Raw genomic sequence first — 25,135 nt, forward strand, 5'->3', positions numbered from 1 at the left:
ATCATGCACCCCAACAATGGATGGTACAATGTGGCCCAAAGTAATTTTGTTAATGACTGACAGCATGCTTACCCTACCCTGAAAGGACTGCAATCAGATACTCTATTGTAATAAAATTAAAGTGATCTGCACAGCCAAAGAACTTCAGAGAGTTTTTGTTTAGATAAGATTTTTCAGTTAATGATATGAGAGTATATAGACCCTAATGGTTTCTTTGAAGCCTTTCTGGTCTACAGGTATTTTTTAAAATACAGATGACTGATCCCCACTGTAATAGCTACATTACAAACACTAGTTTGTCCTCTGTATCAATGAACTACACACTAAAAAAGGACTTGAATGACAACGTGGCAAGAGGGCAAAAAAGTTAGTGCATGTGACAGCTAATGACTTGTCTAAATGTCAGCCTTATATTGTTGGAAAAACTTCATTAAAAAAAATTCTACCTCTGTATTAAGAGATCAAACACTGAGTTGTTTTGCTATGGCCCTCCAGACCCTGAGCCTGACTGCAGTCTTTACTTTGATAAAAATTTCCATCGAGGCCAAGGACTGCCGGACTAGACTCTCAAGACTGGAGAAGAGCACCCAAAAGGGAATGAACTAAAAGGAGAATCAGAAATCTAGTTTGATATAGGGACATCTTTTCTGCTACCATTACCAATCCACAAGATTAGCAGTTTTTGTATGATTGTTTTTTGGTTTTATTCTATTGTAGGTTAGTGTTGAATGCGGTATAACAAATGCCATATCTAGAGTTCCCCTCAGAGAACCATGTTTAAAGGGCACTCACATTACTTGAAGGAATATTACCAAAGAACATCATTTTCAAGTAGGTCCTATTTCCCTCATGCCCCATGTACAAACTAGAGGCATTTAGTTGCAAGCGCCACCAAATTTTTACTGCTGTTGTGTAATCTTGCCATCCTTAAAGGTTTCAGATTGTACAGTAAGGCCAACAACGAACAGATGTGACATTAAAATATCTGAGAAGTTTTTAGAAATAGCTAGTTGCAAACATGTAGCAGATGTTCACTGAACAGGTTTAGATGTACTTGCTATTGTAAACAGGATGCAACTTTCCTTGCAGTAGCTACATCTGCATAATTGGTGCTTAACATTTCACTGTAGAAAAAACCCACCATACAAAAAGCCACATGCTTCCTGTTATTTAATTAGATAGTAACCTACTAAAAATCCTTAACTTTATACATTGGAACATGTGATAGCAGGTCTGAAAAAGTACACTTGTTCACATCTTAAATCCCTCTCCCTACTTCTTTTGCATAAGTTAAATATTTTTAAGAAATATAGACTGAAATTTGGAAAAAAGAGTACTCTTGTAACCACTAACAGAGCAATCCATTCAAAATTACAAAGTCATGAACATTTCAGCTTTGATGGCCTCCATTAGAGAAGTTAGAAGACAAAAGGAACTCATTCATAAAATGTTTGGTATTTTAAACAATATATTGTTTGCATAGCTTGCCACATTGATGGAGTTCAATGTACCTTGTCTATACTTTTAAAATAGACAATTCATAAATTTCCAGATGGCTTTATATATAGGCCATACAAATACTTAGATTTTCCCCAAATCCCCTGCTCTCATTTTAGTTTGCCCACAACAGCTACAGCAGGCCCAATAGCAAGTTTCCCTGTGTAAGCACTAACATTTGGCTTACATGAGTGTTAGCAGCTGCTCATCTGTACCAGTAGCTAACATTAGAGTTGTGCAATTGAAATGGAAGTAGAAGCAAGTTCTATCCATATTTGTACAGCCCCTAACGAACAGGGCACTGTTCCATGACTAGGGCATCTTCAGGACTATGGTAACACATGTTACACTGGAATAGAGCACACTGAGGCTAAATATTCTCTAGGCTGGACCTTCAATTTTATGATTTATTCCTCTTATCACTACAGCAAAGCTTGAGTTATGTCTTAGGTGTAGTTAAGAAATGAAGCTTTTCTTTTCATTGAGATTTTAAAACCTGAATAAGGGGAAGGATAGGTTCACTTGAGAATTGTCAGCATGTTACTTACAAGAAGAACTTAAATGTGAAGTTGTTCAGGTCTGCTTAAGTGGCACGGCTATCAGTCATTTTTTCTGCTCACTTTATAGAAGCCTAACAGAAACCTCTTACCACAAACTCTCCAGAACACATTAGAGATCTGACAGTAACTCCCCTTGTGATGATATTCACTCAGATCTCAGCAGTTAGGCCTAGAGCAAGGTTGAACAGTACATCCATAGAAGTCTTCCTACTTTGAAGTAATGATGATAGAGGTTACATTACTCTAGGGTCCATATTCAGATTTGACACTAAATCAAAGTCTTAACCACCCACATAGATGCTATGCATTTTTTTAAATACCACAAAAAACTGTATCAGGACAGGAATCAGTATGTATATTTACAGTCTGTCCACTTAGCCTCCCACTGAAGTTTCAATGAGGTAGCCTTCATTAAGTCTTCAGTTTGTTGTGCAGTCATGCCACACATTAATAGTTACTGCATTTTAGTATCTGGGTTAGGGAGTAAATGGAGTGCTTTAAGGTTCATTAGGATGGAAAGGTACCATTTTAAATAAAGCTCAGATCCACAACACAGGTATCAGTGGATTATTAGAGAAATGAGCATGCATGCTAAACTGGTGACAGTAACAATAACAAAGGAATTCCCTTGCTTTTAGAACAAAGCTACTTATCTAAATGCAAGATTTGGCACTCTGCACACAGCACAGTTTGATGTGAGTTTAAGAATAAAGTTTTAGTCACTTGACTGGTAGGAGACAACAGTATCTGTTCAGTCATTCTCCCCTTCTATACTAGAAATCAACATGGCTCTTCTAGTTGCTGTGTTTGAGGACAATGATCAGTAATCCCAGCGCTATAGGTTAAGGAAATGGAGCAGATAGCTAGCTGAATCCAGACACTGTGGCTCCTTCATGAAGTGTGTTTTTTCCCCTTCAACCAACAGGATTGTTGAATAGAACTTGTTAAACATTGCTCAACCTATTAGAACAAGTTTAAAAATAGAGCCTAAAACAACTGTAGGCTATGCCTTTATATGCATGTGATTTTGTTCCAGCATGTCACTCTGGAATGGTAGTCATGAGAAGTAGTTTTAAAGTTGTTTCACTAATGCATACAGTTTGCATTTGTAGTTCAAAAATTATCTTTTGGAAGTGAAAATCACTTTCACTAAAATAACTGCTGATTTGAAATTTAATGAGATTTTAAAAGTGGAAAATGCCACTATTTAACTAGGTTTAAGTTACCACTTTAAGGCTGTGTCTATATTAGAGACCTTACAGAGGCACTGCTGTACCAGTACAGCTGTGCCTCTGTAAGGTCTCCCATGCAGCTGTGCTATACTGACAGAGCGTGCTCTCTTGCTGGTATAATTAAATCACCTCCAACAAGAAGTGGTAGCTATGTCTCCTGCTGACATAGTGCTGTTCACACTGGCACTTGTGTCAGTGAAATGTATGTTAATCGGGGGTGTTTTTTCCACACCCCTACTGACAAAAGTGCTAATGTAGACAAAGTCTAAGGCCCTGTCTACTGAAGGTATGAAGTTAATGCACACATACATTAAACCCTTGAGTGGATCTCTCATTCAGGAATAAAGTACTTTTAGTTCAGGACACTTTATCCCTGACAGCATACACAGCTTTGAAATCCTCTCATTTATGTGCTGACTTCACACCTTCAGGAAAGTTAAGGTAAATCAATTGAATGTCCCCCTACAGACAAACCTTAAGAGCCTGAGCAGTTTTGTCTGGTAAAGTCCTAGTTACAGTGTGCCAGGAATTGTTTAAAACAGTGCTTATGTAGACACTGGGGTAAAATAAGTCTGGCTCAGAATACAAGTCACACTGAACTATAGGAGCCATGCTAACTATTTAAACCACTATAGTTCTCTAGTTTAAGACAGGGCCTAGAAGCTTGTCGCTTTGCCTTTAGATGATGTGAGCGTGAAAGTGTCTTGCCTAGACACCACTAGCTAAACAAAATGAAAGCTGCACAGCTGTCCTTAATTTGAGCCACAGCTCCTTTTTTTGTGGAATAGGCTGACTTGAGAGCCCAGAATTAGACTGCAGCCCTGTAGTAAGGTGGAAGGGAGAACAAAATTGTCTCAAAGTGAGATAGTTTTAAGGTGGAGGAGGAAGAGAAGAGGGATGTCTATCAGTCAAATGAATGAGGCCATGTTCAGGATCAAAAATCCTTAACACCATAGCTACAAATTGACACACTGGAATGCATCAAGATTTTGATCTGCTGCTCTGCCATCCTAGTTCAGAACCAGCATTCAGCACCCAGGGCTGGAGAATGCAGAAGTTTCTTACTTACACAAAAATATGAATCCAGGCCCTTTTCAACAGGTGATGCATTAGATCCACACAGTCAACAGAGCCAGATGTGTACCCAGAAGCTTCCTACTGCAAGACAAACCCAAGAAAGAAACCAACAGGACTCCACTGGCCATCACATACAGCCCCCAGCTAAAATCCCTCCAACGCATCATCAAGGATCTACAACTCATTCTGGACAATGATCCCACACTTTCACAGGCCTTGGGTGGCAGGCCAGTCCTTGCCCACAGATAACCTGCCAACCTGAAACATTCTCACCAGTAACTGCACACCACACCACAATAACTCTTAGCTCAGGAACCAATCCATGCAACAAACCTCGATGCCAACTCTGCCCACATATCTACACCAGCGACACCATCACAGGACCTAACCAGATCAGCCACACCATCACCCGTTCATTCACCTGCACATCCATCAATGTAATATACACCATCATATGCCAGCAATGCCCCTCTGCTATGTACATCGGCCAAACTGGACAGTCTCTACGGAAAAGGATAAATGGACACAAATCAGACATTAGGAATTGCAATATACAAAAACCTGTAGGAGAGCACTTCAACCTCCCTGGCCACACTATAGCAGACCTTAAGGTGGCCATCCTGCAGCAAAAAAACTTCAGGACCAGACTTCAAAGAGAAACTGCTGAGCTTCAGTTCATCTGCAAATTTGACACCATCAGCTCAGGATTGAACAAAGACTGTGAATGGCTTGCCAACTACAGAACCAGTTTCTCCTCTCTTGGTTTTCACACCTCAACTGCTAGAACAGGGCCTCATCCTCCCTGATTTAACTGACCTCGTTATCTCTAGCTTGCTTGCTAGCATATATATACCTGGCTCTGGATATTTCCACCACATGCATCTGAAGAAGTGGGTATTCACCCATGAAAGCTCATGCTCCAAAATGTCTGTTAGTCTATAAGGTGCCACAGGATTCTTTGCTGCTTTTACAGATCCACACAATTTGACAAATGTTATCCCCCGTTGGAATAACTTTAAGTTACTCTTTTACTGAAGTTTCTAAAAAGAAATTTTATTGAAATATTCCTAGAACACCATAAATTATAGTATGTTCACATTATAATTAAGCACTGACACTTGGCAAAATGCTACCAAACTGGGCAAATGTTTGGATTTTCAACCAATATTGGTCTTGGTCATACAGATACTGTAAAGGAAAGAGGTTCAAACAGTTGTATTAGGTCAGAGAAGCTCTGCCACTACCTTATGCAAGTTCAAAAAAAAGATAATCAGCCACTGGTGTGCAGGGGGTTCAGTATCACCTGCAGAGCACTAGAGCTAGCTGAGATCTGCTGACCGTTTACAACCTCTTGCTCAAGTCTCTCCTCACTTAGCCTTCAGAAAAGTATGTGGAGGGGTGTCTTGCAGTGTCAAGTTTATAGCGTCTATTCTGGAAGGGTCTCCCTCAGTTAAGTGCAGCAGCATGGAAACAGGCACAAGAAGTTCACTGAACTCCCTTTGTGAAACAGTCAAAAAAGGGGGAGGGGAAGAAGTGTCAAGTAGAGATGTGCAAGAGCAGAAGCAGCAATTTGTGTTTTATGTAGCAAGCTAACAATAGGCAGATTTCTTACACAGAAACTTAATCACTATACATGGAGCTCTGGTGTAAACTTATCAAGCATTAAGAAATAAACCATGCTGAGGAAGAGTTATCTGATCATGTCAGACTGCTTAAAACTACAGTAAAACAGATTAAGTTTTCTTAGTCTCTTCTGCAGCTGTTAACAGGTTGAAGCTGCTAAACTGCATCACTTCTAAGATGTGATACAACATGGAAGATGTTTTGCTGTCAAAACAAAGAAAAAACCCAAAAACCATCTATTGCAATTAGATTAGGCTCGAGCATACTCAAATCTTCCTGAGGCCCAGTATATCCTGAGTGTTAATCACATGAGTCAGAACCTCAACAGTATGTCTTTGAACTCAGGCAAAATGCTCCTATCAACGAAAGTGACATCTTTCTAACCCAATCCCAAACATCTTGCCTAATGGCAGAAACAAACAAGAACAATTAGTTAAGTGGTACTTCAACTTTGGACAGAAGGTTCACAAATCCAGTTGCAGCTATTTGTGGAACTGGTCACTTCTACCCACCATGTCTTTAAGACACCCGATCTGATCCAGAGATGTGAGAAAATACACAGCGTATCAGATTATCTTTCCCCTCTTTTTACTATCCATTCTTCTTTGAGGTGAGGTGCAGCTAGCTGCTCAACTCTTCGCAACTAGCTGCACCTCACCTCAACGGGTGCAGGTAATTGCCAAGATTCTATTTTATTCACTACCAGGTTGCAGTGTAACCATCCAGTTTCAAACCAAGATACTACCACAGTTAAGTCAACAACCCATTCTTCCATTAGCCTGGTTCTTCCTTTTTTGTTGGAAGGAGCTGTATTCAGTTTAGCCTACAGTTAAACAATTGACTGAAGGTTTCTATAATACAGTGGATCTCAAACTTTTTTGGTTTTACTGGCAACCCCTTTCACACAGCAAGTCTCTGAATGTGACCCCCCCATATAAATTAAAAACATTATAAATGCTGAAGGCAAGCAGGGTTTGCGTGGAGGTTGACAGCTCACAAACCATGCCCCCCCATGTAATGATCTCATAACTGCTGAGTGGTCCCAACCCCGTTTGAGAACCCCTGCTATAATATGAAGTCACACTACAAAATTGCTATTTTTAATAAGGCTACTACATCCAAGCTATGACTTATATTAAACTAAAAATGTTAATGCTCAACTCCAGAATACTATTGAGTTTGAGCATTTAAGGCTTCATTTCCTACTTTCTAGTACTCCCATTCCCCCCCACCCTCTCTCAAGTTCTAGAGACCACTCCATCCAAGTCTCCATTACTCCAGAGGAGCTGTATCACTAAAGTTTCCCCAGCCAACAGTGGCCCCAGGACTCTATGCTATACAGTACAGAAGAGTTAGTGGACCCTTGTATCCATGGGCAGAGGGATAGCTCTGTGTTTGAGCACTGGCCTGCTAAACCCAGGGTTGCGAGTTCATCCTTGAAGGGGCTGCTTAGGGATCTGGGGCAAAAGTCAGTACTTGTCCAGCCCCCTGCCTTCACTAGCAAGGCCTTGATGACCTTTCAGGGTCCCTTCCAGTTCTATGAGATAGGCCTATCTCCATATATTTTATTTGTCATACCCTCATCTTCTCCAACTATCCCTCTACAACGGCTGGATGGAGGGCAGTGCTGTGCAGGCAACACTGCCTATCAAAGAACGGGGTAAGTCTACATGCAGCAGAACCCTCAGCTCCAGCGTGAAACCCAAGGGGCACCAGCTAGTCCCAAGTGCACCTCATTCACCAAATAAAGTTTTATTTAATGTGAAATGACTAAATACAAGAGGTACAATTTGAATTTAAGGGGACTGAGGGCAAGGCTACACTATGCTGATGCAGCGCACCACTGTAGCATGTCTGGTAAAGACACGCTATGCTGACAGGAGAGTGCTTCACCATAATTACTCCACCTCAGCAAGAAGTGGAAACTGCAATAGCATCAGTGTGGACAGTGCGAAAGTCACATTTCTGGGGGCAGGAAGCAAAGAGCTTTTCACCCTCCTGAGCAATGCAAGCAGTAGGAGGCATGCCCTGAGTTATTTAGTCTAAAAAGATAGTCTCTACTGTGAAAGTGAGCAAATTCCTTTATCTGGCCCTCTTTTCCCGTCCTGTTGCCCTTTTTGTAACACTCTGCTTCTGCCTTACTATTTTTCTGCCTCCCTCCCCCCATAGCTTGTGCCAAGGTTGTTCATATGGGCTCTACACAGCTCTTGTAGTGTATATAGCAAAGCACCACAATCAAATAGATGTAAGTATATTTGTTTTCACTGTGCTCCTATGACAATGCAAGACATGAACCGTGGGTAAGAACAGCACAGGCATTCTCTGTTATTGTGGTGCCAGTGACAGGGAGAGGGGAATAGTAAAGTTGCTGGGATTCTGACAAATAGATCAACTCCACTAGCCTCAAGTATCTAAATTAAACAAGTACGCTTTTGTAAATGTAATCACAAGTTTCTAGAACAAAAATATTTTAGATATGTATACTAGATCATTTCCTTCAATCAGTGTCATTGCCAGACATTCAGCTGACATGCTCCTTAAAAGAAAGCCTCAAACTTACTGCATCTTTTCATAAAAAAGACCAAACAATACAGAAGTTAAAACAGCATTTCCAGGATTAACAATAAATTAAGTCTGATAGTCCAAGTTCTTAAACCTTTGAGCCTCAAATGATTAGACTCTGAAATATAGATGGCTAATTTAATCTCTGCATGTGTCTTAAGTTACCTACATGTAATTCAAGAAAAAAAAAAAGCTATTTTATGTTGGATAGAAAGGAGGCCCTTCTGCCTTACTGAAGTTATTTGCAGCTATGCAAAACTACTCAAGTACCTCTCAAAGTGGCACAGATGCCAGTCACTCCAAGGTAAAATGTCAGGCTAAGAGGCTGTAACTGGAACATTTAGTTATGTAACTAGACTCCAATTCACCCATGTGACTTACAGATCAGATAAGCATTGATTTGTACAAGTTGGTAGCAAATAAATATTTGCAATAGTATTTTTAATGTGACAGTACATAACCTCCAGGATAAGAGGTCAGACAATGCATTTGTAAGCTCCCCTTCCGCACTCACTATTTGTCCAGAAAGACAGGTAGAAGCAAACAGAATACAAATGAAAAATTTAAGAGGAATAACATATTAGTCTATGAAGAAACCATAGAGTCATTTAGTTTTAAAATTTCCTAATTCTTTGTTCAGTCTCATTTTAAGTATAGCATCTTTAAAAGACTACCAGGATTACATAACTTTCCAGAGACGAGGAGTTTGTCCCGCTTCCCAACCAGAGTACGGTTAGGACGCCATTAGTCCCAATATTTTGTTTCCTGGTCTTCAGCAGCAATTTGGCAGTCCTTCAGTTGCAGACAGTCTTTGGCGGTATTTCAGTGGCAAGTGCTTCTGTCTTTGGCTGCAAGGTTTATTACCTGCTGCTGAAATACCGCTGAAGACCATCCATGACCGAAGGGCTCTCCGCAGAATTGCTACCAAACTCCCGGACAGGTGAAGTGTAACGAAAAAAAAAAAAACAACACACTCCCTGCAATGGTTCTGATAGTCTCCCCTTAACATCTGGTCACCATATTCATATAGATAAGCAAATCCAATTGTTAAATACATTTGAAGTATCGCAATACTTCAAATCATAGATTTGTTCTTTATATCTATGGTCTGAACTACCAGTCATTTAACTGTGTCATGTTCTCTGAGCGAGAGGCTGTTTCACTGGAAAAGTGGGTATCACCCCAAAAAATATTAGTCAACTTTCAAGACTGGTCAATCCTATGAAGCACTCAACATTTTTCCTTAGTAAGCCACCTCTGCAAATGGTTCCAATGTTGGGAAGGAGCACAGAGCAGCACACAAAATGAGCATATTTGCAAGCTGTGCAGACGTGGACTAGAACAGGTAAGTGCCTCACTAAGACGGAGACTCCAACAAACACTACCACAGGAAACCTAACTAACAAAAGAAAGAGTTGTTCTTACAAGTGAAATGAGGAATCAAAGACATTTTAGTCACCCAAACTGGATCACAAATGTGACCTAATTTAGATCGGAGAAATCGGACACCTTACAACCTTGTCCGGGAGTTGTGGAAAAATTACTCTCCGCCCTCATATTCTCCCGGAAAGCGGGGGCTGGGTCAGAGAGAGGAAGAACGAGAACTTTCTTCTGAAACAGCTAAGCTCAATGCAGGGAGGAGGAATGAACTTTCCCCAGAAGGAGCTGCCACATTCTGGGGGTGGGGAATAGGACCAGAAGCGAGAACCTTCCTCAGCAGTACCAGCTACACCCTTCTGCAGACGGGTAGTAGGGAAGGGAAATAAAGAAATCCACCCCGACTTTCCAGCTAGGGCGGGGAAGGAAGCGCGGACTCTCCCCAGCAGCAGCCACCGTCTCCGCCAGCTTGGTCTGCAGCCAAACAACCCCACAAGAATGCAACGCGGTCACATGACCTCCGGCGGACGTGCAGCTCCCGTCCCTCTCCAGGGAGACCCTGCGCCATCTTGTACTGACGCAGTTACAAATACAGGCACAGGCTGGCCCGCTCCCCCTGCTTAGCTCCTCTGTCTCGGCACCGCTTAGGTGATGGTTGTCAAGGCCTTCTCGTTTCCATCCCATGACCTTGCCTCACTGTCCGTACCCTCACAGACTCCCCAGCGTCGGGAACATGGCGCCCGTTTTCTCCCTTTGCACCAGCCTCCCCCAACAGCTCCTCAGCCCTGCCCAGCTGCGGCTGCCCCTGCTGCAAGATGATGTCAGCAGCAGCCAATCCGGGCGCGCCTGGGCTGCCCAGCCAGCCTGGAGATTGGCTTCAATGCGGTCCGCTTCCCCCCCCCCCCTCCTGACTCAGTCCTCACCGCGGTTCGCTGCGGAGAAGTGGCCAAGGCAGAGGTGGGGGAGGGGAATAGGAGGGGAAAGAAGAAAAAAAACCAAACCCACCAAGATAGCAGCCGCCATTTCGCGCAACACAGGCAGAACCCGAGCGAGCAGCCCAACCAAGCGCCCTATGGAAAGAGAAAGAGAGAGACAGAGACACATACACGAGTTAGACAGGAAAAAATACCCTCAGACTCCGCCATGGCCACAAGACGTTTAATCACTCCCTCCCCCAATACTCGATGCCTCGTTACAGCCGCCGCCTCTGCATCCAGAGCCCTTCATCCCGACTCCTTCCTGCCGCAGCAGCGGTTCTCTACAGCCCCTCTGTGCCCAAGGTATGGGGAAGCCTAGGCTATGGCGCCGCTGCTAGCGGCTTCTCACGTCACCCGCTTGTGGCGGCTCCATCAAGGCAGGGTAAAGAGCTGCCAGCCCAGCTTTTATGTGATGCCCCGAGTTTGCGCACTGAAGGAGGCTCGCTCAGCCCCTGGTGGGCGTCGAATGAAACCCCAGCCGCCGCCTCCCCTCCCTCCCTCAGCCATCGCCGGAGGGGCCGAAGCCAGGCGGGGAATGCGGGGCGGTGTGTGGGCAGCACACGCAGGGAAGGCGTGTGGGGGAAGGGAAGGAGCTCAGCATAAACAGAGGGCTGCCCGTGTCTCACACACACGTACCTCTTGCTCTGCCCGTCACTCGTCCAGATCAGGGCAGCCCCAGACCTCCCCCCCCCAGTCTCATTCGGTAAAGGGGAGCCTCGCAGGCAGAGGTGGCCCTAGTCCCTCAGTCTCGTTCCTTGGAAGAGGTTCCCCTAGATAGGCCTGCGCTAAACCTCGGTCACTCGTAGCGACCCGCCTCGGGTTTCCACTAACTGCGGAGGGGCACATCCCTCTCAGCGAGCGACCCTCCATAGTTCACCGAACGGACTTCAGTCCCTTATCCCCCGTCTCACTGTGGGTGGGGGCAATTGCCTCGGTCTGGCAGCCTCCCCCAAAGCCCGTGTGTGTCAGTGCGGCTGGCCCAGGCTCACAAGAGGTCAGGGAGGAGGCTGGCGCAGGGACTCGCTTGCTTGGGGCTAGGCTGAAGACAGGTTTCGGTGTCTGCGTCCCTGCGGAAGACAGGATCTCGCTACGCGCTTTAGGTCACCCGCAGCATCATTTTGGGCCCGAGGCCCCGCTCCTGTGCACTTAGCTGCACGGTCGCCCCGAGTCTCCACCCAGACACACTCCTCTCGCCCCTGCCGTTCCGGCTGCCCCTTTTTTTTAGCATTTTCCGATCGAGGGGCGCGCTCTCTGGCCCCGGCCCTCGAACAATTTAATCTCCTGAGGAAACTCCCTTTGTAAAAATGGACATGGCACGAGGGAGGACTTAACGGACACAGACTGCGCTCCAGCCCACAAGCAAAATGGCGGCTGTTTGGCTTCGCCCTGGTAACCTTGCCCCTGCCGGGCGGGACGGGTGAGCCCCGTGTAGTGGGAGGGAGGGGAGAGCGGAGGACGCCATTTTCCCAGAGAGAGGCAGTGACATAGAGGGAGTGTAGGAGTCTGAGAGGAGGGAGACGGGAGCAGCAGCGGCAGCGGGGTTTGTACTTAGGTCCTAAGGCAAAGGCGCTTCCCAGCTGGTCCCTGCAGGGTTCTGAGTGCCAGGCCGGTCTGGGGGACCCCTCTGCTCACTCCTTTTCCCCAGGGTCAGCTGAGGGCTGCGTCCTGCCCAGGCTAGGGACATCCGCAGTGGGGCCGTTGCATTGTTTTGGTTGGCATAGGAAAGGGGCTCAGCTAAGGGGGAGCTGCTGCTTGGCCTGTCATCATTACAGGTGAGTCTCCTGTTATGATTATCATTCCTGCCGAAGGGGAAGGGGGGGGTTCTGGTAAGGGTTAAAACGTTAGGGAGGCATCCCTTTATATCTGGGAGGGGTGGGGTGTGAGATCCCCTCCCGTCTAAACCGTGCCTGATTCTGTATAAATTGCTTTGGCTTGTGTTTCGTATTTTATGGGTTGGTTTGAAAATAAAAGGGAGTCGTTATATCTTGTGAATATGGCGGGTTACTGTAACTGGAGGCGCCGAGGGGATTTTTTTTGGCATTATGATTAAAACCAAACAAACCCAGGAGGGGATATTATGTGACATACAACATAAATTTATGTAGATCCAGAGGCTAAGAGCAGGCATGGGTAATAGTATGATTGCATATTGGGTTGTATGCATGAAGCCTAGAAAATAGTCTCCCTTATCCTGTATATTTTTGTTTTGTGATACTAAAATGGCTCGTTATAGGCCTGATCTCTCTCCTTTCCACACCCCCACCTCCCTCCCTCCCTTTTAACATCTCTCCTGTGGTGTAACCTGGACAAACGGAAAACAGTTCTAAAGAGTTTCTGTGTCAATTTAAAAGGGGATGATTCTCCCCACCCCCTTTGTAGAGACGATCTGGAGCCTGAGGTATATTTAAAATACTCATCTTTGCCCCCTTGTTTTAGTTTTTAAATCTAGCATTCGTGTTTCCTTGTGTGGCATATCTAAATCCTTTTTTATGGAAAGGCATTAGTGGAGTAGACCCTACTGCTGCATACGTACGGGAGGAGAAACAAACGGTCCACTGTGTAGTACTAAATAGATAGGGGAGAAGAAATGTAATATGGTCTGATTATAAAGGTCCTGTATTCCCCTATGTTCAGTCATTTAGGAATGTGCGGTAGCTAAAAGCCCTGAGGTTCCTAAAATTGTATACGCTACATTTGATTAAAGTCGAAACTTAAGAATGTTTAGCCTTAGTTTATTTACATCATCCTAAAGGGATTAGTAACGAAAAGGCTTTTTTTGTTTTTTTGAGACCTACCTCAGTGAACTGAAAGAGAGGGCTATGACCATAAGTAAAATACGTAAATGCTTCATCATAAACATTGTACTTTTTAAGCTGCTTATGGTAAATGTAGAGTAAAAATTGTAATTTCCCTCTTTTGTCCTTTAGAGATTCTAAAAATGGCGGCCCCAGGCTGATGTTGTGGTAATCTAATCAGCTCGGGTCCTCCACACCCCATGCAGTGCGTTTGTCTGCAGCACATTACTGGCTTGTTATGTTTAAATGAAAAAGCTGTTTTCTTCAAATCATGTACAAAACATGTCTTGACTTTACTATGAATAAAATACTGTATCCCAGCTGATTAATTTTATTGGTTATGTGTGTGAAAGGCAAATGAACGAGACCACTCTTACCGTTGGGGGTGGGGGAGATGATAGACTCAAGTAGCTTCTGGGGGGTGTGTGTTTGTATCTTTGTGTGATGTGATATGCATGCCATATTAATCGCTTCACTTTTGTTTTAATAGTGTTTTGGAATAATTCCTATGTCTATGCTAGTTAATCTAGATATGTTTCACAATACATCTGTTACTAACACAAGGACCAGTAATTCTTATCAAAAAAGACAAAAGCTTAAAACAGTCCTAACTAAATTCTTAGTCATTGCCTTTGTGAATGTCAGGTTAATCTTTGACAAAATACTTCCTTTTCTGGAGATGGTGGTGGTAATCTAACATGAATAGTTTGGGAATACTAGTTTAACATTTTGATGTTACTGTTTAAGGAAATATCCAGACCAAATTAAAACCTGTTACTTTGCTTCTTCAGGTGTAGAGCTTTCTTGCCCATGTGTAATTTTTCAGCATGAGAATCTTTTTTTTGTTAACTCATTAAATATATATTGTAAAGTGTAAAAACTGTCTGTCTGATAATGTACATAAATGTTTAAATGAAACTACAGTACTTAGTCTTTCTTTCTTCCTGTCCCAAATGACATATGAGCCTTTTAGTATCATCATAAAGAAGATGGTGTGAGGCTGTGTGGGATGGAGAAGCAACGAAGCATTCTTTTAGTAGTTGATATATTGAATGCAATTGAGAGCGACAAATCTCAGGAAACTTGTCATGTTTTTAATATATTAAACTAAAATTACAAAAGGTAAATAGAAATTTTGTAAATTCAAAATCCTGCTCTCTCTACTTTAATAAGATGCATGTTACCATTTTAGTATATTATTGGAACCTTCTTGATTTTAAGAGCCAAATGTGAAATACTATTCCAATAGCAAACCATTTTTCAGTGCATGAATAATTTTAACTTTACGAATATTACCTTGCACTGCTATGGAAGAATAGATAATTTGTTCTTTATATCTGTATCAGCTAAGCAATAAGACTTTGAACGTATGCATTAACAGCCCCACAAGGCATACCTTGTGTTGGTGAGGACGAAAGCTTGAGTGACTTAAACCACACAAGTAGTGCATTAATAGGACAGGGCATGTATTACTGGACCAACATATTGCTATAATATGAATTTTTAAAATTTAAATCCATATATTATTTCACTCAATTATATATTTTTAATAATTTTGGGCTGGCTAAAGGGTCTGTGATAAACTTATAGGGTCATCTTGATTAGAATTCTGATAATTTCCATAGGTTTCTATTTTTGATTCTGTTGTCTAAGTTTCTAATGCTAATAAGATTTGTGTGCAAATATCGAGAAGCAAAGGGGTATATCTTGCCCCTTTAGGTGCTAGTTTCAATATGACTAGGGTCACATAAGCAGAATCTGAGGTATGCTCTGCAACACTTGGTTTAAAACAAGCAATATCCTATACCTTAAAGGTGTTCTGAAAAGCATCAGTAGTGTAAGTAACATCTTTACCACTAGACTTCCTTGGGAATCAGAAGGTCTTTCTTGTTGACCTTATGTGATTACTTTACCTCTCTCTGTTTCTCCATCTGTAAAATGGGGATAGTAATACTTTACTTCGCAAGGGTGTTTTAAGGCTAAATTCATTAATGTTTTTGAGGCGCTTGGATATTATGAGGATGAGTACCACAGTAAAATCTATAAATAAATTAAATGCAGCAAATTTTAAATTTAAAAAATAGATTACAAAAAAATCCCAAAACTGTCTGTGAGACTTGGTTTGAAATTTCAAAATTTCTGGCACTCTGTTTTAAATTCCATGTGTACCGATTTATTTCCAGGTGTCAAACTTAATATATGAGTAGGCCGTCAGTAATCTGGACTCCATGTACTAAGGCCATCTATATCTTTTTTGATCATCTGCATTTGGAATGACTTTAGTGATCTGGGAAATACTTTAGGATATCAGAGAAAAATATTGGGGAAGGTAAATACTTTTTAGCATATTTGCATGACAGTACTAGCACTCAGATTATTTCTCTGGATTAGATTTCTGTGGTTCAGTTTTCTTGTGTGTATAATTGGTTTAATATTTTGTTGAGGATTGATATTTATTAAATACTTTGAGATCCTCTTATTTGTTAAACTCAACTTTCATTGGAATCTTACTGGCAATTTTTTTTATTTAAAGGTACGTTATTTTTAGTTGGGACTTTGAGAAACAGCAAGAATATAGAAATTGATTTCAAAATTTTAGATTCCTTAAAGGTCAGCAGGATTATCCTTAGCACCCTACTCCCCAAGGATTTAAGCACATGCTTAACTTTGTCTAATATGACTTCAGTAGGATTAATTGAAAAGCATAAAGCAGTGGTGGGCAACCTGTGGCCCACGGCTGGTCAGGGTAATCCCCTGGCAGGCTGCGAGACAGTTTGTTTACATTGACCTTCTGCAGGCATGGCCACTCGCAGCTCCCAGTGACTGCTGTTCACCATTCCCGGCCAATGGGACCTGCAGGAAGCGACGTGGGCCCTCAGGATGCTGCGGGCGGTTGTGCTGACGTCAGCACATTTATTTACATTTGTTTGTTAATTCTGTGGGACTGTGACCCAGGAACAGGTAGTGCATTTAAACAAACCAGGATACAGATACAGTAAGTCAGAACTGATAGTAAGATTGAAAGTATATCTTCAGTCTTATAGGGATGCCCTACCTATGTGGACTTCAGTTGAATTCTGAATACATCTCTTGAGAATCTGTATTTTAGCTTTCAAACTATGGAAAACATAAACTTCATTGAGAAGCAGGTTTCTCTCAAAGTACAATTATTTATGTATTATTTTGTTTCTGTTCTTATCAGCCACAAACTAAAGATTTAAACAAAAGTTAATCCTGCTTCCTAAAATAACACCAGATTGTCTCTTGCACAAAATTTTGGATCCCCTTCACACTGCAAAGGAAAAAATTGTAATTTTGCTGTAATTTCTCAAGATGGAACTCTACTAATGCTGTCTTCATAGTCTTGTTAAAATAGAGTATAGCAACAATTTCTAAAAAAACATACATATAAATGCTGCTGGGCTTTCATATATTGGCCACTAGAAATTTGTGAGATCACTGAGATTTTTCTCTTTCAAATTTCATAAAGATTGTTGTGCTGGTAGACAATTACTTAGATAAATTTCTAAAACTGTCCTGTACCATTTTATTATTTAATAGGAAAAGTTCATCTTTATGATCACTGTGAGCCTTAAGTAGAGACATCATTTAGTAGAATAAACTGCAACTTATTATTTGTCAGATACCTGGTTCCTTTACTGTTTCACTTCCTTTATTTAATCACTGACAAAATGTCAATGCCTTGGATCCCTCTATTCAAAGGACTATGAGTATTTTAAATAGCTTAAGTTTTTAAGGTGTTCCAACATATTGATTTTTTTCCTTAAATTTTTCTAACTTAAGTTTTAGAAATATTATGCTGGATATAATTGACAATTTTGTTAAGTTCCATTATGTCTTGACTAGTCAGTGGAAGATTACTCCTCAACCAGTAGGGGTGGCTATAATCGGGCAATGTTTAGAGCCATCTGGCTGTTACATCAGGCAGCTGATATTCTATGCCTAGACAGCTGATCATGTCTTAGCAGTTGGTTTGAGAGACACTTTAAATGCTGTGAAAATACTTTTCACTGTAGATATATTTATTTTGAAGTTGAGGATCCAGAGGACTTACAGTAGAGAAGTGTTATGAGGTTTTTCACATATTTCAGTATTTTTGGGGAAAATGAAGTGGGATCACAATTTTTTTTTTTTATCATGGCTATCAGTCTTGTCAGAATACCGTTTCAGAATGAGACTGTTTGAATATATAAGAAATCTGAAAAACTAAGCATTCTTATAATCAACTTTTGACTTAAAAGTACAGTAATTTCAATGTATGTTAGGGCAGAGTTCCATCTTTAATAGCAGAACATTTAGTGATCTGGGGTGTGTGTGTCAATTTTCAGTATAAACTTTAAGCAACTGATAAAACCCCACTTCTAATATTTTAATAATTATGCATATTTTTAAAAATAAATTAAAAATAGAAACTGGAAATGTTTCCTCAAGGAATTTTTTTAAGTCATTCACTTCCTGTCCCTGCTGTTTTTCTTTTATTCACTCCAAGTCGCACACAACAACTGCTTAGGAAGTTTTCTGCATGTTTGTGTTTGCATCGAACAAAGTTACCGAATGGTCAAAAGTCACAACTCCTGCCTGTGTCATTTGGAAATGAATGTTAAAACCATCATGGGCTAATGATACAACAGATGCCAGCTCAGTATTATGCTGTCACAATTTAAAAAACAAAAACCAACCCTATAAAAATCAACATTTCTTCTCTAAGAAGAGAAAGCACCAAGCTACCAAAATAAATAGAAACTAGAATCCCTAAATATAACATAATTGCAAATGGAGTAATTGAGTTTTGGATGGACATTGCAACTGAAAATATTAGTGATCAGTGCAGTGTCTTGAAAATGGGAACCGTAGTTTGAAGGGGATTGAAAATGCTTAAATTCTGTGTGCTGTGACTTTCCTGAACATGACTACAAGAACTCTTATGATTAAAACATGTAGAAATATGTATAATTATATTATAACCAAGAAATCTAGCCCAGATTGGGCTTGTGGTAAAACAGTATTTTTTGTATTTAATGTAGTTGCTCAATATAGAGAGGAAACTCCCACCACTGAGGAGAAATTAAAAATTCCTGTTTATGTGAAGGATTAAAAAAACTTCCAGTATTCCTGGGTTTGGATTCCCAGACTGAAGCATAAGGAAATCAAACCTTCTTCCAATTCCTGCAAGTTTGCCCAAGACACAAGTGGAAGCTCTAATCCAGCATCCATTCAGACCAAATGCAACATATGAACGTGGGGGAAAACTACATGTGTGGGAATCCTACATCGGTGAAAAAATTTACAATAAAATAGAGTTTAGCTGACAGGTCAGTCTTCGACTCAAAGGAAATAATTTATCCTCTGTTTATTACAAATTTATAATACCAAGTGGAACAAAAACTGCACCAGAATCTCCCACTACCCAAGTGTTTTTTCTATGCTGTTTATCAAATGGTCGTATAATAGTATCTGGTGAACGCAGTAAAACATTTGGTATGCCTTTGTCACAGTTACAGGAAGTAAATATTGAAAGTTTTTTACTTTCTTCTGCCTATAATAGAAAAATGCACAAAACCCCCTACCACTGAATTAAACATTGCATTCAGAACAGAGATTCAGAATATGTTTCTTAAAAGATTTGTTATAATCAAGACTTTTCAGTGGATGAACTAGCGATAAGTAAACTGTCACGTATCAAAGAAAATAAATCCATACCTGACCACCCCACTAGATGAGATGTAACCTATTGAGCATGCTTATTGAATATTGATTACACACAAATACAAAAATACTCCTACTTATTTGAAATGCTCTTTGTGAATTTTGACGGTGTTATATGCTAATGAATGTTGAGATCTACGGCAGTTTTGACTCTAGTACACTTTCATAGACAGTTGTTTCATGAACATCTTTAAAATATCCCACTGTAATCCGCTGTTCAATGAGTATGTCAGGTCACATGTTTGGAAGGAAACAACTGGTAGGAAAAATATTTTAGGTAAGATCTCATAGGACACATCAAACTAACAGAATTAGTAAAAGAGTGTCACGGTAGAACAAAACTTGTTTTCCTAAATCAGTTTTTCATGTAACAGTAATAGTTCTGATACAGAATTAGTGTGAATGAGGTGACAGACACTGTTTAATACAAACCAACCAGTATTTCTTGTCAACTAATAAAGAACAGAATGTTGGAATTCCCATGCCAAAAGAATAAACTTTTCTACCATGCTCATTGGTTTTCCCCCCATTTTACCTTCTTATTCCTGACTCTTTCGAAATGTCTGGTGTGACATGGATATAGATAGACCCTCCTGTAAGTAGCATTTTTCTCTTCCCTCAAGACAGACAACAAATTATTTTCTTCCCATTTTGTGTGGTCTTAGTAGTTACAGCTTGAGACTAGGTATTTGAGCATCATGTTCACTGTCTCTTCCGCCCCCCCCCCCCCTCGCTTATGTAGTATAAGCGACTGTCAGAGCTCTGTCTCATTCCTCAACCTGTTTACCCTTTTATTAATTGATTCCTTCTCATTTAACTCACATTAATTCCAAAATCTACATTAATTTTTATCTCCTCATTACCATTCTTCACCTTCTTCCTCTTGTATCTTTTCTCTTCCTAGCCTCCATGCTCTCTCACTTTCACGCAGATAGAAGGAGAAAAAGGGGGGAAAGGGAGAGAAAAAGGGAAACCCAGAGGGCTCTCTAGTGGACTTGCAGAAGTCTCTGGGAAAAGGGGGACACTGATCCCCTTCTACCACTCTGGCCTCCTCTAGAAGGAAGCCAGGGGGGCCTCTGGAGCACTCTCCGACCCTTCACCAGCAGGGTGAGGCCTAGTGGAGAGTAGCTTCCTTTTGTGTCAGGATTTAAGTTAATAGACAAAATGACTCCTGGATGGTACTGATACGGGAGTCTTTTCTTTTCTCAACTATTTGGGTTGGCATAATCTATGTAATGAGCTCTTTGAGAGCTCCAGAGACCATCTTCAGATTGGACATTTGAGAGATGGAGACCTTACTATTAGTTTTCCTTGCACAAGAGTCTTGAATTCTCTGAAGGTGCCACTGAAATTGTGGCTTGCTGGTCCTCCATTCCAAACTTATTATTGCAGCTGCTAGTGGATTGGTGGTTTTTCCAAGCCTGATGGAAACTCATCTCAAGTGTGGAGTTTAGTATTGTTAATATTACAACCTACTGATAATGTTGCTCTTGCATCTTCAAACCTCCGTGTAAACAGTGGTGAAGTAGCTTCTGAATATCGGGACTCAGTTAATAGGAAAACCAAGAAGAGCTTTTTTTTTAATAGCTAACAAAATATTTTAAAGGTCAGGAATAAGAGTATAATATGATGGTGTTGCCACTACTATGGCTTTGAAGGAGGCCATGATAAAAATTGTTTGTGCTATTGGGTATGAAACTATTTATTAAAGTGCTTAATGTGGAGGAAAATTAGGAAAATGTTTGTTCACGTTACCTATGTTCTGGTATGTTTAAAAAGTTTACCCAGAGAGAGAATTTTTAAATATTTGTGCTTAAAGTATGGTTTCTTTCCGCTTTGTGTAGGTGCCCTGATCCCTCTCCTCACTTACATATTTTAGTATAAGGCATGGTTGGGTCTTTTTTCAGTCTTTTTGTAATGATTTATGCCTTTTGGCTAAGTTGTGTAACGCTGAGCACCAGCACTAACATGTAGTATAGAATGGATTTCTTTTTTGCTAAATTTCATACCAACCTATTGAAAATAATTATAAATAAATTGGGAGAGGGGGTAACTTTCTGCACTGGAAGCTTGTTTGTTCATGCTCAGGAGTGGGAGTAAGGACTGGATAACATGGAGAGAAATACACATCTCTTCCAGTGAAATTCATCTTATTTCTTTTGATTTGTTCACATTCTCTAAAAATGAGTGCATGTCCTTTTTTGTTTGTGCTCCTTGACTATTATACAAATAGACTACATCCAGGAAATTACCACTCTAGTTACCCTAAAATTAACATAACTTTGGCAGTAGTTTTACCCATGGTTTCAGTTGTACATGTTAATTTCTTTGGAGCACATGTACAGAGGAAGAAGTATAACATTCAAACATTCCATAAACAGTTTGCTTCTCCATAGTGATCACAAAACGCATAATGTAGCATATCAAAATTTTAGGAGCAAATATTATTCTCAGCTGGAAAGACTTAAAATGTCTACTCAGCCTACGAAGTATGAGTAGATTAATTACAATAAGCACATTAACTCTTATCTTGTAAAATATTTTTCTTATAAAATGCTTCTAGAAACTGCAGTCTAGCCTTGGCACCTATGAGGAAAGGTTGTTGAAAGAGGGAGCTGAGAATGGAGGGTTTCCTTCAATTTTCCCTATTTATTTATTTATTTATTTATTTTTCAACTAATGAAATGTTTTGGATGGTATGCTCCTTTCTGTAAAGGTGCTGGTTAGACATGTGGAGTAAGGATGATAACTTGCTTTGTGTATCAGCAAATTCCTGTTCAAATGGTATGGATGCCAGGACTTAAATTAGGGAAGCAAAATTGCATTGTTGCTTATGTATGTATAAGAACTGGTGAATTTTCTACTTGCAGCCTACACCTTTTCCCTTCCCTTTCTCAAATTTGCAATTAGAAATATGACTCCCCTCTCCAGACTTTCACTCTGTGTTGCTCAGGGAATACCTTCCAGTGATCATGTATTATGATTCCCTCTGCATATACAATGGAAAGTGCAGACAGTCTTAATGTTACTGGATCCCCAAGTTTTAAAACACTTAAAATGTAATGGTCCTCTTTTTGCTGTATTTTATAGTCACTTTTATTTGGAGAAAGTGGGGTTTTTGTGTGTGTGTGTGTGTGTTGTTATTATTGATGATAGGCTCTACCAAAATTAGAGGCTCTTGCCTACCTTTCTGTCCGCTTAACTTGCATCCAACAAGCAAATAAAATTTTATTCCTCAAGCTGTGGATTTATCAGTTATAGAAATGTGGGGCTGAAAGGTACTTCGAGAGTTTGTCCAATCCATCCCTGCACACTGAAGTAGGGCCAAGTATCTACCTAGATCAGGCTTGCACAACATGCAGCCCGCAGAGCATCATTGTGCGGCCTGCCGGGAGATTCTAAATCCCCTGCAAACGCCACTCTGCGGGCAGCCCAGAGCCCTTTGATCCCCGGCTGTGGCTGAGATTTAAAGGGCTCAGGGCTCCCCGCAGCTGGGGGGAGCCCAGAGCCCTTTAAATCCTAGCCGTGGCCGGGGATCAAAGGGCTCTGGGCTGCCCACAGTGGTGGGGAGCCCAGAGCCCTTTAAATCTCAGCCGCGGCCGGGATTCAAAGGGCTCTGGGCTGCCTGTAGAGATTCCTGTCCGCGGCTGAGATTTAAGGGGCTCAGGGCTCCCCGGTGCTGCGGGCAGCCCAGAGCCCTTTGAATCCCAGCTGCAGCTCCAGCGAATGGGCTGAGGCTGGGATTTAAAGGGCCGGGCTCCCCTCAGCGGCAGGAGCTCTAGGCCTTTTAAATCCCTGCCCCAGCCCCGGAAAGCTCCGGTTTCCCCCAGCCACCGGAGCCCTGGGCCCTTTAATTTGCCCCTGAGGGCTCCCAGCCACCTCTTCAGCTGGGAGCCCCTGGTTGATTTAAAATCAAGTATCACCTCCTCACCCCCAATGTTCCTTTTTTTGCCCACAGCTGTTTTGGTGGGGCGGCGCTGGGGAAGGAGGGTTTGTTTCTGCAGGTCTGGGCTGCGCTGAAGCGGGGTGTTTTCACGGGGCCGCGGGGTTCAGCCCTCAGCTGTTTTCTTTGGAGTAATGTGGGCCCTCGCTGCTTTACGAGTTGTGCAGTCCTGACCTAGACCATCCTGGAAAAGCGTTAGTCTAGCCCAGGGGTCTCAAACTCAATTTACCTTAGGGTCAGGGCTAGTCCTCAAATCCTCCCAGCAGGCCAATAATGTCACTGAAGATGGTGTTCAGAAAGGAAAATATTCCTAATAGCTAGCCTAAATCTCCCTTACTGCAGTCAGTGGACCTGGAGAACAGTTTGCTCACCATTATCTTTATAACAGCCCTTAGTATATTTTAAGTCTGTTGTCATGTTCCCCCTTACCTCCCTCAGTCTTGTTTCCTTAAGACTAAACATACCCTGTTTTTTTAACTTTTCCTCATAGGTCAGGTTTTCTAACCCTTTTATCATTTTTATTGCTCTCCTGTGGATTCTCTCCAGTTTGTCTACATTGTTCTTAAAGTATGGTGTCCAAAACTTGATATTACTCCAGGTGACAACTCACTAGTGCTGAGTAGAGTGGGACAGTTACCTTCTGTGTCTTCCATGTCACACTGCTGTTAATACACCCCAGAATATTAGCCTTTTTCACAGCTACATCAGATTGTTGGATTGTTTTCAATTTTTGATCCTCTATAACCCCCAGATCCTTTTCAGCAGTACTGTCACCTAGCCAGTCATTCCCTTGTTTGTAGTTATGCTTTTGCTCTTTTTCCATCCAAAATGTAGTGCTTTGCACATTTCTTTGTTGAATCTTGTTGATTTCTGACCCGTTTTCAATTTGTCAAGGTTGTTTTGAATTCTAATCCTGTCCTCCAAGGTACTAGCAACCCCTCCCAGCTTGGTGTTGTGCACAGATTTTATAAGCATGATCTCCACTGTGTTCTCCAGGTGATTAATGAAACTATTGAATAGTTCCAGACCCAGGATAGACCCTGCAGTACTCCCTAGATACATCCCTCCAGTTTAACAGCAAACCATTGATTATAATTCTTTCAGTATAGTTTTTCAACTACTTATGCATGCACATTATAATAATTTCAGCTAGGCAACATTTCCCTACTTTGTTTCTGAGCACGTCATGTGGGATTGTGTTAAAAGTCTAACTGAAATCAAGATGTATCACTTTTACTGATTCCCTCTCCATCCACTAGACTAGAAACCCTCTCAAAGAAGAAATAAGGTTGGATTGGTGTGATTTGTTGTTGACATGTCCATGTTGGCTATTACTTATCACTCTGGTATTCTTTAAGGCTTACAAATTGATTGGTTGGTAATTTGTTCGAGTATTTTTCCAGGAATTAAAGTTAGGCTGACAGGTCTGTGGTTTCCCAGGTCCTTTTTGTTCCTCTTTTTAAGGACTGATGCTAAGTTTGCCCATCTCCATTCTGGTCCTCCATGAGCTCTCAAAGATAATCACGAATAGTTCCAAGATTGCTTCAGCCAGTTCCTTAAGTATCCAGCGGTGAATTTTTTCAGTTCCTGCTGACTTGTATACATCTAACTTATCTAAGTGTTGTCTAGCCTGCTCCTGCTATGTTATGTTGTGTGTTCCTTCCCTCTTGTTGTTAATATTAATTGTGGTCGCAACCTTTTAGAACCTTTTAATGTGACCTTTTTTTATTACATGTAGTTCCACCATTTGGAACATAACAAGTGC

At 41.4% G+C, this 25,135-nt stretch overlaps 1 protein-coding gene across 2 annotated transcripts in view; it reads left to right on the forward strand.

Annotated features, from left to right (window-relative positions):
* The first annotated feature begins 12,344 nt into the window (after window positions 1-12,344).
* KMT2E (lysine methyltransferase 2E (inactive)) overlaps window positions 12,345-25,135 on the forward strand; it is a 122,007-nt gene continuing 109,216 nt past the window's right edge. Inside the window, exon 1 of one of the 2 annotated variants that reach the window (XM_050925279.1) lies at window positions 12,345-12,677. The gene's annotated coding sequence lies outside the window, so the exon portion shown is untranslated. The remainder of the gene's footprint in view (window positions 12,678-25,135) is intronic. The other variant, XM_050925270.1, reaches the window with a different exon arrangement.

The sequence above is a fragment of the Gopherus flavomarginatus genome, chromosome 1 (assembly GCF_025201925.1).
Source record: "Gopherus flavomarginatus isolate rGopFla2 chromosome 1, rGopFla2.mat.asm, whole genome shotgun sequence".
Taxonomy (NCBI): domain Eukaryota; kingdom Metazoa; phylum Chordata; order Testudines; family Testudinidae; genus Gopherus; species Gopherus flavomarginatus.